Source organism: Anser cygnoides, chromosome 20 (assembly GCF_040182565.1).
Source record: "Anser cygnoides isolate HZ-2024a breed goose chromosome 20, Taihu_goose_T2T_genome, whole genome shotgun sequence".
Lineage (NCBI taxonomy): Eukaryota > Metazoa > Chordata > Aves > Anseriformes > Anatidae > Anser > Anser cygnoides.
Genome location: NC_089892.1, coordinates 1,720,162 through 1,734,462, shown reverse-complemented (window position 1 = coordinate 1,734,462; position 14,301 = coordinate 1,720,162). Strand labels below are relative to the sequence as shown.

At 40.1% G+C, this 14,301-nt stretch overlaps 1 protein-coding gene across 12 annotated transcripts in view; it reads right to left on the bottom strand.

The window, feature by feature from the left end:
• The window catches only part of DENND1A (DENN domain containing 1A), a 194,393-nt gene that overhangs the window by 117,292 nt on the left and 62,800 nt on the right, over positions 1-14,301 (bottom strand). The gene's annotated exons all lie outside the window — the stretch shown is intronic.

The window sequence follows — 14,301 nt, the reverse complement described above, 5'->3', positions numbered from 1 at the left end:
ATGCAAGTTTTTAAACCTATAAGATTTGAGTAGACAAATTTATCTGTGTTATGTATGGTGGAACAATTTTACTCATATAATTTCCCAAAATATATGATTAATAACTACTATTCACTACAGTTCCTGAGGATCTAGCAAACTGAATATAAGCAGTTGTTTTGTTTTTGAATCCTGATATTATCAGATTTTCTTTTATATATAATTATTTTTTTACATTGCATAACCAATATTTTGACTTTTTAAAATAAAACACTGTAATTATGGTTGTCAAATCTTATTCCACATCATACATCATTGTATTTACCCCAGTCCTTAGTTAGGTGGAACAGAAACTTCGCAAATTTGCACGCTACTTATAAAAGTAATAAAGAAACAAAGTTTAAAGACACAAACATGCAGAAAATCCTATCCTTTTCATTTACTTTATGTTTCCATTCTATAAAATAAGACAGCTAAGATGTTACTTTTCACGACAGTATGCTCGGTGTGACTTTGTACCATTTCTTCATGGCACAGTTCTTTATTTCCATTCCTTTCTAAATCCCAGCGAGGAATTTCCCCTCAGATGTGGCGAATAGGAAGAAGTTTGCATGACGCACAAACTGCCTCTTCTTTTAATCACAGATGCTTTCTGAAGCAAATGGATTCTATTTTGATATAGTTAGACAGGATTTAAAGTTTGTATAAAATATGACTACATCCTGACATCTCTGAAGAACCGAGTGCCCCGTGGTTCCCGACTGTACAGCTTCGGGTGATAAATGAGGTGAGAAGCTATATACGAGACAGATAAAGTGAACGGCACTCCATCACGAACATTTGTTTGAAGCCTGAAAATGCTACTGTAAAATGTAAGTAGCTTATCGAAATATGCTGATAAGGAACTTAACTTTTCATGTTATATGACAGTATTATCATTTAAATTAATATGCTCTAAGCATCTTTACAAACTGTGTATTAGAATAGAGCAGAAAGACAGACAATTACCACTTTAAACAGCATTTAAGCTTGGCATGTATCGTAAACATTCAAGAAGGATTAGTCAGAAGATAAGTTTCTTTCTTTCTGTTTAGTTAAATAAACTTCAGCTGAGTTAAAAGCTATTACAAGAGTAACTAGAAATCCTCTCGAAACATATCTGCTAAGTAGAGATTAAGAACTTGGTAAACAAAGCCTTGCAAGCTATCTAACAGAAGACAGTCTAAAGATGAAAAAAAGAAAACCAAGATGACAGAAAGCTCCCTAACAGTACGAAAACCTAAACTTATTTCAGGAAGGCATATTTAAAGTTCTGCTTAATTGCTCAGGAAATCAGTTGATATTTGAAGCAGACTTCAGCACAACCCAATGCACAGGGGGATTTGCGCGGCTTTTGCTCAAGAGGTGCAAGACAGCAGCAGCAGCAACAGAAGAAACACCCCAAAAAAACACAAAAGCTGCTGTTTCAAGTAGAAAGTTCATGAACAAAGAAACTATAGCCAACACCAAGTAGTTTTGCCAAATCAATGTATTTATAAAAGATCCAAATATTTAGTATGGGTTCATACAAAGCATAGGGTAAAAGAAGCAAAAAAAAAAAATATGCATTTATGAATTTCTGCAAAGCTGCCATAAACCGACTTTAACCATGTGACACAACCAATATTTCACATAATGAACTGCATATCAATTTAAGCTCTAACACCTTGCCCCACTGTAATATCCACGTATTTATCATGACAATTACAAATGACTTGCATAGAAATGTATTAGTACTGCAAGGAGTCACAGTACTAGAATCAGTGTGGGGGCTTCATTCTGCTTTTAAACAGCCAAAAGGGTGCATAAGGAACCTTAGAAGTAAATTCAATATATTTAAAATGTTAACGGCCTAGAGTCCTGAGGGCATTTAGACAACTCAATATCCTTCACAGACTTCGGTGGAAATCTTTGCAAAGTATCTTGGTAGACTGCACTGTAAAGAGTGTAGACAAGATTATTTTCCTTAATTACTATACGTGTTAGATGTGTACAAATATATATACAGCATATATATATATATGACATATTTCCTTATTACTCCTGAATTGTGACTGCAGATTTCTTTTTTTTTTTTTTTTTTTTTTAGCCTTCCAGAAGGAACAATAACATGAAATTCAAAACATACCAGTACAGCAGTCTCATTTTTATGACAAGTCAAATTTGGAGATCCACACACTTGGAAAACTTTGTTCAATAGGGATGTAAACCAGACACCTTAAACAACTGAACAAAACCTTCCAGCCCTGAAGGGTTCCAGCAGGATTTTCACATGAAAGGGAATCCTTAGGAATCCCATCTTACTTTTAGATTTCTTCAAACGCAATGTTGTTACACTTTTACATACATAGTTATTTTCAGAACGTATTTATTAAAAACCACAGAAGACTACAGTCTTCAAGATGTCACGAAGTTATCTGGTAGTTCCAGTAAAAAAAGTTCTGCTCCGAGAGCCAAGGAAGTCCTCTGCAACCCCCATGAGACCTCCCGCTTTCACATCCCTCCTTGTCATGGCAGGATTCAGGACGTCTCTCATCCTGAAGGCTTTGGGTTTCTTAGGAAACTTCTCCTGCCTTCTACACTAACTTATGAAGATTCCATCACTTACTGATTCTATCACTTAACAGTTTACCACTCCAGAGTGGAGCAGTTCTGTTTCTTTTAGAGCCCACTGTGATCAGCTAATCTTGCAAAGGATCAAGAAATAGTTATCTGGAATTCCTTCCAGATATTTGCCGAGAGGAAAAAAGGTGTGGATTTTCTCTTACGAAAAGCAACTCCACGAGGCAGCCTTAAAACAACCCTCCTGCGGGAGCAGGAGAACCGAACTCTTTCTGCACCGCGGCAGCGAAGGAGCACAACTGGTAGCACCGCTGCAGATTTATGGCTTATGACTTGCTCATATTTAATTTGTAACCAAACACTTCCCCTTCCTCTTAGCGACCTTAGAAGTTTTGATTAACTCTTGTTTTCACAGGTCAGAGGTTAAACAAAGGAAGGGAAGCACTCTGGAGTGAAATTGCCCAGAGCACCACAGCGTGGGAGCGCGCCCCAACGCACCCACGTGCACGCGCACCCCGTCCCTCGCGCCGCCCCAGAGAGGCGTCAGGCTGGAGGCTCTCGGGGGAGCCGGAGTTCAGAGACCCCAATAAGCATGAATCAGAGCACGGCTGAAGAGCAAACAAAAATAAGAGGGCAATAAAATTTATTTTGGTTTTACAATTTCCTCACCAATACACGTGAGGTGGGCGGTTGTATGCCCCTATCTGTATAGCAGTGCATTCGCCACAAATCACGAAAATGAAATCAAAGGCTGAGCAATGTGGGCTTTCCCAAGCTGCGAGACCGTTCAGCCCTCGGCCTTCCTCTCCGCCGAGCCTTCAGCGAGCAGCACGGCCCCGGCGCTGGAGCCTGGCCAGGCTGACGGGAAGCAAACCTGGCCACAGGAAAGCTGCTTATTGTGCTACATAAGGTCTGCACAACCTCCCCTGCACCAGTTGCACAGTACCTTATTCAGTAACTCATATGTCATCACCTTTTTAGTGCGCTCCTTGAAAGTACAAAACATCATTAGTTACATGTGTCATAGCAATTAGGGTCAGTCAAACCCTTAAGACAACAGAGCTGCGCTGCAGCTTGTAAATACAAACGTTTCCAAAGCGCAGCGTTCACCGAGCACCGGTGCAAAACCAACAACTGACAAGCGAGGCTGAGACAACAGGAAGGATCTCTATTTCCGAGACGCACAAAGAAGCGAACGAGCATGGTGCCGCAGAGGGGCTGGACGGCTGCCCTACAAGAGGTCCACCTCCACCAGGGCTGCGAGGAGCAGCGGGGCCCGGTGCGCTGCCAGCCCACGAGCTGGGGCAGCGGGGCAGGGGGGTACTGGGGGGCTGCAACCCCACGCCCCACGGCCGCGGGAGCAAGGCGCAGTGCCCGGCACTGCTCTCCACACCCAGCCCGTACTTCAAAAGGGGCACGGACCAGAAAATGTCATCACCCAATACGAGCTGCTGCTGCACAGATGAAAATGCTGCGCTGCAGTCAGCTTAGCTTTGAATTTCTCAACATATTAATCCACTCGTGTGTTTTAACATTTGAAAGGAAAAAACTACAACAGCAGCACGTTGGAGGTCACATTTCCTGACCCCCAGAAAGGGCGGCAGCCGGAGTTGGGGAATATCAAACGGACCTTCCTGCCACGAAGGGACTGCGCTGAGCCGCACATGCACACACACATACACAGACACACACACACACAAACTCTGCACTTGGGCACATCCACTCAGGCCACAGCAAAGCTGTAGCTAGGATGTCTGAAAAGAACTTCCTTCAGTGATAAGTTTTATGATTGCTAATGAAATTAGGTGGAAAACTGCATTTCTGCAGCAGCGCGGCAGCGACTCTTTGGAGTTTGGGGACAGGTTGCTGCTTTGGTTTTGTTGGTAGTTTGTTGTTGTTGTAGCTTAATACTGTGAATGAAACTTCTCAAGCATACATGTTCAAGAGCAAACATCTGAAGTAGCAACAGAAAACAAAGGTACATTAAAAGAAAAAAAAAACACAAAACAATTGCTTGCCTTTCCAAGGCAAGCACTGACAATTACAGTCTTTACACTCCTCACAAAAGCCACAGGCAAAGGATGCTCCATAAAGGCCACTTGGTGAGAAGATGGCTATACTGAAGTGCTCGACAGGTTATAGGCAAGGTTTATCAAGTGCAATGCAACAGCCTTGGAGCTAAAAAGACACCAGCCATTACGTTCCACTCAGTGCCAACAGGAACGCACCGAACAATGCTTTACTTGGCTGGTGGTAAGGAAAATGCTCTATTTGACAAACAAGAAGTGGGCAGAGATTAGCTTTAACCTGAGAAAAGTTACAGATCCTAGTGGCAGTAAGTTTCCTGGACAGAACAAAATGGTTATGAAATGCAGTTTGGCACACGGGGCTTGATTTTAAAAAAGCAGGATGCATCGGGCAGTGTGAGAGCCCAGCGATCACCACTGAAGCAACAAGAGGAAGGATTCCAAAGGCTGAGCCTGTCAAGGAACCTCTCTTCTCAAACCATGCTGAAACGTATAAAGAAAGTGCTGGAAGAGAGAGTTCTAGATGTGGCAGACAATTGGAGTTCCCACTAGGTTTGAGACATCTGGCATCAGTTGAAATCCATCACATTTCGTTTGGGGATCAAAGACTAGTGTTAAGTCTATCCCAAGTTGAAACAGCAGATCCTGAACACCCTTTTCATCCCGACACAAATTAACCCTTTTTCCTTGAGCAGAAAAACAGCTCCTTTTCATTAAAGCCCAATCATCTATACTTACTGACCTATGTACTCTACTACTACATTTGATCTGAAATTTCAGTACAATTATGAACTTTTTATTATAAATCTGAAGTGCTCCCTATGAGCAAAATAGGAGACTGCTCACAACCATTTCATTCTCTGAACACTCAAGCTGTTGAACCAACATAAACTAATTCTAAAACATACTGAGGTAAAAAATACTTGTATTGTGTAGCTGTGGAGGAAGCTACACTATCCTTGTCCCTTATCAAGGATACTGATAAACAGCTGGGGTTATAAATTAAGGTTTTTATTTCAGATCCATGCACAATCCAGATAGCACTGCCGCTACAAAGCCATACAAAGTCTTTCCTCCTATTATTTCAGTGTGTCTGAATTATGTTTTCTATTGAAACAACATGCAGAAGTCAACTCATGCAACTTCTCAGCAGTGTCACCTCTAAAACAGTCCCTGCTCCTCCAACTACTGCTGCATAACCTGAGGGTTCCTGCCAGGTCGTGATTTTTGGAGGAAGCTGCCGTGCAATCTTATTTAGGGAAAATTGTATTCATCTGCCAGCCAGTACTGGATGCTCTCATTCCTGACACGCATTCTGCGAGCCTTCCGAGAGCACCCCAGAAGCGATCCACTTGCGGAAGAGAAGGCACGTCCACCCGCTGCTTCAGCTACCTCCTCCCCACCTGTTTGATGCCAGGGACCTGGGCTTTCCCCAAGGTGATGCACCAATTCGTTTTGTGTAAGCACTACAAGGGAAGCTTCCAAGCCAGTCAGCCAGGGCCAAAGGTAATAAAAAGTGACATGATTTAATTACTTCTGTTACAGTTGTTCAGCAACTAAAGGAGGTGTAACATGAAGCACTAATTAATTAAGTAAAATTGCTTTCTGGTCAGTAGGCAAGACCAGTGAACTAGCTGGGCTAGAATGCAGTATTCTTAGCTTTATCTAATTCCACTGGTACCAATACATTATATTATTAACACTTGACATTTTTTGTTGTGATCCTTCTCACTGATATTTTACAAAAGTGTTTTGACTTGCAATCAAGGCTAAAAACTTCCTTTGACGCACCTTCGTTATTCTTTAAATTCACTAAAAGACGGTTATATTAGCATTGCCCTGCTTGCATTTCAGACTCCACAGGCAAGACCAACTAGTAACACCTTTAACTTTGAATGATCACCTAGATCCAAAGTAGGTCTCATTACAACCAACGAGGTGAAACATGCACCTTCAGAGGATTCATCTGGCCTCTCAGGCTTGTAGCATGAGTGTGAATCATGTTCTGGAGCCTTGTCCTAGCTTAACCCATTTCTAGTTTTCCTGTAAAGACTATGATCAACAGGGTTCACGACTTCCTGCCCCCTTTGGGGAGCCTGAATCCCTCGCACCCCACGCATGCCTAGGTGAAGGCGGTAAGCTCTGCACACCAAAAAGCTCGCAGTGCCAGGACTGCTCTAACTTCTGCAGCTGTACAGACAAGTTCACAAATTTTCTTACAGGATACAAACTTTAAAAATGCAGAGGACTACGTGCATTTAGTCTAACTGCAGTCACAAGACTCCTGCTTTGACCAGAGCTGGAAGACCTGACAAATAGCACGGACATGGAAGTAGCTCATTCTGGAGAGCATTAACCCACTCCTGTAGATATGGGAGTTTGGGACACATCACCTCTGTATTATCATCAAACCTGTTGCTGCCTGCCTAAAGCATCTCCATCCTCAGGTTCCTTCCTTCTTCTCCCTACCCCTTCGCTCCCACGTGGCTCCTGGCAGCACAGAGCCGGGCAGCGCCTGCGGGAGAGACACGCGGGGGAGCCTGCGCTGAGAGCGCTCCGCTTCCCACCCAGGATCAAAGGAAAGGCAGAAGTAGGAAGCAGTGAAACATGTCATGAGTTCAACTAAAATGCATGTTTCGGTATTGCAGAACTTTGAACTTCGGAACTACGATGCTTTTTTTCTAAAGAGCTTTGTTGCAATAGCGCTGCAGAACAAGCTTCCTTTGGCACCGTAACAGCAGCGACCCGTCGGTGCAGGTTCTAGAGTGAGATTTGGAAGCATTTTACTATTACGCTCCTCATAATTCAAACTCTGTTTTGTGTCTGCCTTTATAGGTCATTGTTGGCCAGATGGAAAATATTAAGGAAAAAGGATTGCAACTAAATCATTCGGCTGTAGTCTGCTGCCAAAAGGCCCCAGGCTAACTACAAGCAGATTTGCAAGCAGGCTCTGCTCCGTTACAATCTGAGATCTGGCACATCCTTTGCCCTGACTAACAGCAGGAGGGCACAGGGCCAGCTGAGAGCAGCTACTGTGCCAAACAGACTGTGCAGGTCTTGCTGCTTGAATGCTTCCACAGAAAAGGAGAATCGATGGGACTCTTTTGTAAACAACTCCCTGTACTTGCTGGCTGCTACCACCTTCAGAAGTGGTATGATTTTATCCCTCTACAAAATTAATGTGAATGCACAGCTTGGACACGTTACCAAAATCAACATGTAGAGAAATAAGCACCAGTGTTAAAGGATAACATCTAAACTTTCAACTAAGAATAACTATGTATATATACACATATACAAGGAAAAACTACACTGAAACATTTTTTCTCCAACACATCAAACACTAAGAACAGTAACTAAAGGCTAAACACCAGCCGAATAAAGTATTCTTAGTATATTCTTTGCAATCTCCCATTTACAAGAAGGGACTTAAGAGTTGATGACTGGAAAACTTACTTTTAATGCTTATTTCTAAGATATGTATTTCCCAGGAGACACCTCATCTGTTGTGCAGCTCATGTATTCGATTATCAGTCAGCAGGTCCAGTTTGTCCAGGTAGCTCAGCGAAGAAGATAAAAAAAAAAAGGGGGGGGGGGGGGGGGCATTTTCCTAATACTAAACAACTTAGGCCTTATGCTTTCAACATTTTTTCCGAGATGCTCATTCTTTCAGTATCTGCCCCAACTGGGCCAGACCACGTATGGCTTTTCATAAGGGATGGGCTGGGGGTGGGGGTGGCAGGCAGGCTGGTTGGCATTAAACATTTCATACTATTTTATAGCAATTTTTTCTTGCAATAAAAATCAAATCTCAAACCTGATAGACGGGTATAAATCATAGCTGTTTCCAGTGGAGGGTAACTGAAAAATTGATAGAAATAGGGGAAACTTCTATTTCAAACACCAGCAGCAGCTGATCACATGCATTAAGCATCTGCAGCAAAGACTCCACATGCCCTGTTCAACCACAAGGCACGGGTCCCCCACTGAACAGGAAAGAGGAACAAAGGTGTGCATGACAAGGCAGAAGGGATCCAGTCTTTTCATTCTTGGCTTCTTTAAATTCATTGAGAAGTAATATATCCAGTGTCCTTCTTTTACCTAGGAAGACCCTGAGCTCTTTCAGAGTATTTGTTATTACAGAAAGATCCGGAGTTCAGCACTTGTAGCATTTTCTGCCTTCTTTAATCTTTTTCTTATTGCCGTTAGTATCACACATGGCAGCATCACATCATTTGCAACCACGATTTGCAACCAGTGCAAATCAATAACATTTTTGAAATGTACATAAAAATAAAACAAAAAGGCTCAAAAAGCCTGGGAAAAGAAAGTACATTATTTCTGATGGATTTATAACGTAGTAAGCACGCTATAGTATATTTAAGTCTAATGATGCCTACTAATATGAAACCTGTCTGTTTCTGTTGAGACATACATGGAGCTTGCCATTTTTGTCTGTGATTATGAGGTGGGTAGATTAGCAAGGTTCTACCACATTTAAGTTTCAAAAAAAAAATATTTAAACCAATTTGATAATGCTTTAAAGTTTCAGGCTCAGCTTGCGAAGCTTTTAACAGATCTACTGACACCATAATCAAAACTCCGAAGCTTTTCACTCAGTATCATTTTATAAATTCCCTATTGACTTGCTATTTACTACTAAATCTAGTTGAAAATAAGAATTATTTAGGAATGTAGTGGAATCAACTCCTTTCAATGTTGGTCTTAAAACTCAAACCAACAAAACGCATTTCTATAGCTACTACTAGGATGTTGCATACAATTTCAAAGAAAAGAGACAATGAAGATGAAATACTGCACACACTTTACAAGTATTAATAAAAAAGAAAATACAATCCACATGTAGAATCAACAGGATTCTTTAAGACTTCTCTTGGTTTGTGACTCTCCTCTTTAGACAGATGCTTACAGACAAAATATTTATATACAGCTTGCATATATTGTGCACATATACATAGATGACTGCACATTCTTATAAAATACATATACCATATTAATTTTGAATGAGCATTAATAATCACATCTATAAGAGGACCATGAAAAACAAGGAATAAACTTCTACTGAAGTTTTTTAATGACAGATTTTTGGGGGACAGAAAAAAATGCATAATCAACTGCTCTTCTTTGTTTAAGACTGTTTTAGTAAGTGCAGTTTATTCATATTGCAGATAATATCATTTCAGAAAGCTAATATAACTCTGGAGACACTTCAAAACTTAAAGACACTAGAACAAAAAGAGACATTAAAGCAGCCTTACAGGATCTCTTACAGACTCTAAAAAAGAGAGTCTGGGAAAGGTTTAATGAGAGAAATGAAAATGAAAGGCAGCAAATGAGCAGATAATAAAACTTTATTCCTCTTGAAACTTTATTTTAAAATAGCTCATCTCTATCTTGTAAAACTTGTTAGGACAACAAGGAAAAAACTACAGGAAGTTTAGAAAAACTACACTGGAAACAGTATCAGAACAGAAACACAAAGCAGATAGCTAAATTTAATTGATGTCAAGCTCTCTTTTTACTAGGTTCATCACTTTTCCGTACAGATTCTGACAAGTAACTGAAAATAAAAGCCAGTGTCTGCTTAAGCAAATCAGTGGGAGTAAAAACCCTGAACTTTTAAGATGTAAACTGTTTTATAAATACGTCAAGTTAAAGTAAAATGCCTGCAACAACTGGAGACCCCTTCCAACCCTACACACTATATTCATGGAGTTCTCTCATTTTCTATGCCACTTTAGATCAATTTCCTTTCAAAAACAGAAGAGGAAGTCTAACAGTTTTGCTATAGCTATAGTGTGCAATTTCCATGAAAGCAGGTCAGACTTTAGCTCCAAGTCTTGCTCTCCTCTTTTCTCTATGAGGAAAGTGAAAAGGAACCAAGAAATGTCTGCATCCTCAACTCTTAACATTGAAGGTATGTGTTGAATCCACCGCTAAAAGAAAATGTAAAAAAAAAAAAATCCGTGAAGAAGGCAGACAGAGGCTCAATAACAACATTTTTATTAGGTACAATTTTGTTGTACTGTTGAATCAGAGGGATCCAATTTCTCATGATTTATACATGTACTTTTTGTGGCCCTTGCCAACGTGTAATAGAATCAGTTTGCTATTTTCTTTCATCTCTGAAGCGTTTTAAGAAGTACAGGGATTCCAGGGTCGATACAGCACAAAGACCAAACAGACTGTCCAAAAAGTGTTTCGTATCATTTGCAGCCATTATCAAACATCTTTTGGAAGGCTTAAAAGTATCATACAGATACATATGGAATCAAAACATTGATTTTTCCTTATTATCATTTCATTCAACATACAACTACAGCAAATCCTTACAAAATTAAGACTGGACGTTTTTTCTTATTTAATTAGACAGTGATATTTTTCCGTGTCCATACAGAAACCTAACAGCAAAAAGGCAAAGGAAAGGAATCAGGCTAAAGATTTATTTATACACACAAACACACACACGCGCACACACATATATATATATATATAAAATAAACTAAGTCAAAAAATAAATAAAGCCAAAGGATCTCACTGCTCTGGGGTTATCTACAGTCACTGCTTGCAGCCTGGACTTGTAATTGCAACATTCAAACTAGCAAAAAAAATATCTTCCTCTGTTGTAGGCAGATCTAGTTTCATTATCAGTTCTCTCACCTCTCCTTTCAAAAAAGTGGATTATACATAAACTGCTTTTTAAAAATCATAAATCACTAGAAGATCACTAAAAGCACTAATCTCACACAGGTTGCAATGAACTAAGTGTAACCTAACCATACCAAGACAAAGCACACCAAACATATTTTACTCGGCTTACCAGAATAAAAGTACTGAAGGTAATGGTCATGAGACTGCACATTCATTGCAACTAGTCTAAATGATGTCAAATGTTCTTTCTATCTAATAACTGTACACAAGGAGAAAATCCACATTCCTCTTAAACCTTTTCTACCAACTCAATAATAAACCCTGACTTTACTGCTTGCACTTCAGACGTAGCTTACTTCTTTCCCGTCTACAGTTCATTCCTGGTTAAGTAAACTGATGCTAAGCAGAGTCACAGCTTTTACTGGAACGGGTATTTCACAATCTAGATTGTCAGCAGAAGCAGCACCAGACACGGCAACCTGTCAGAGGTGGCTCTCAGAGCCCCTCTCGGTGAGATTATTGTTCTTCACAGCTGTCATTCACGGTGCAGGTTGCTCTAGACCTCTTGACAATCACGAAGATGAAATCACCAAATTTAATTCCGTACAGACTGGCTGAGCATCTTAATATTTATTATGTCTTGACTTTTCTCACCTCCTGCAACATACTATGCTGTAAAATCTGTTTTACCCAATTGAAAGAGAAGTAAGATGCCAAAAGAAACACGAAGACAATCCTTTCTATTACATTCCTTCTATTTGCAGCTCTCATCCAGTGTCTAGAAAAGCCACAGTGGCAGAATTTCACTTCCCCAGTAACTTCACTTAATCGTTACCTTCCTCTGCACCATGTTCTCAATACAGGGATCTTCTTGTTTGTTTGACAACATTTTGGCATTTCCATATAGCCAAATGGAAATTAGACAATCCTAAACGCTTATTGCCCATTCGTGAACTTACCGATGATACTAATCTGCTGCTTCAGGACACCGAACAATCAGAAATTACTGTGCACTTGAAAAAGGACAAAAGAACACTGGGAGGTACAATTTGCTTTTGCAAAGTGTCTGCTAATTCAAAATGGTGTTTAAACGATTACCTTGGTGTTTCAGGATTGCAAAGAGAAGTGTAAGGAACTCTAAATGTATATTGATAATTTAGCTGGAACATTTACATTTCAACCTTCCAAAAGTTATTACATTTAACGTAATGAAGTATGAACATTGTTGAATAAATGAAAAAGCAAAGTACTGAAAACACAGATTATTAATAAAAGTTAGGCCAATGCAGCATTGTATTATCTAACAATGGGCAAGTGACATCTGCCTGACAAGGCACAGATATTTAATGGCAGAGAACCCATAAACTCGTTTCCATGTCCTGTTCTAAATCACATTTGAACAAAAGGATCTGTTTAGCCTTAAACAAAAGCAACTGCTTTCTGCAATTGCATAGTACTTTTTCAGTGGACAGACAACATTGCGATTGCTGAGGATTGGGACTTCTTTCCCCTAAAAAAGGTCTGAACACAGCTACATAAGGTACTGTCCCAAGTTAGCACTGGATACAGAACTCAGCAGTCCTGGTGCCATGTTGCTCTCCACGCTAGATCCCTTCTCCATCTTCCAGTTCATTCCAAGATTCTCAAAATACAGTTTGAGTTGTCTACATATAACAATGGTAAGACTTGAAGGGGAGAGAAAAAAAACAAACAAATAACAGCAATCTTTTCTTGTTGAAATCAATGCTTGTGAATAGTAACCAGGCAAAAAAACAAACGAAAAACCCACAAGTGGGAAAACAACAAAAGCTTAAACAATGGTTCAGGGTTGTACCTCCCTCAAAGCAGCACACAGCTAGACAGCAGGGTTTTTTTCCTGCTGAGCATTAAATAAATAAAAGGACTAACTACTTTCTTACCAGATACAAAATAGACTTCCTATTAATCTACTTGTATGCATGCAAAGGAGAAATGCACAAAGAAACTGTGACTCAGGTACGAATTTTCAGTTAACAAGAAGAAATCTAGTGATCACCCTTCCAACTTCTGCGAAAAACATGAAATTGTTAGTTATTATTGTGATGGTCTGTATATTCCACAGAAGAAAATTCCTATTAACAATAGGTCAAAGCATGCATTCCAGATATGTACATTTCTAATGTTCCAAACTTTCTTCCAGATAATGTGAGAATGGGATGCCCATCCTTATTCACATGTGAATATCGCTTCACAAAAGCTATAGAACATTTCAGAACCACAACAAAAACGACCGCTCTAGCACATCCAGTAATTTCCATAGGTTAGTAAAGAATTTTGATAGTTTCAAGCATTTGCTGAGCTGAATTACTGCAGCCTGACTCAGCACCACGAACAAAATGCTCTCTGGCACACACAGGAAGGCGGCAAAGTCAGCTCTGGGAGGTGGGTGGAATCCAGTAATACTCAAATTGTTTCAGCTGATCAGAAATGAGTTCAGTAGGAAGTCCAACCCCCCGAGGCTACAAAGACTCGGGCTGCAGCACAAGAATTCAAAGAGGATGGTAAAAACTAAGAGGGCCAGAATCTCGTGCCTTCGGTGGAAGAGGAGGTCTACAGGGGCAGAGCACTTTCCAGTTTCTTCCACTCCCCCACTTCTCCAGCCCCAGAAAACAATACGACTATTAATGGCTAATGTTGCCCTGTCCTTGGGAGAAATGAAGTTGATTCACACTTGCACCTATTTTTTCCTTTAAAAAGCAAAACTCCACAAAAGCTATTCCAGAAGATGCATCAACCTTACAAAGTGTGCGCTTTTACAATCAAGCCTTAAAGAAATACCTGAATCAAAATTGCAATATTTGGGTGTTTTAAAAGTGCATGATATTGAATTAATGGGATTTTACCCTACTGTAGAGAAATGGCATAAAGTTTCCTTGTAGATCAGTTAAGGATCTTTAACCCTAGCTTACCTGCTATCTGCTCCATGATTCTTTATGAAGATAATTCTTTTTGCATACTTTTATTTAACTCTCAGTTAAGCAAA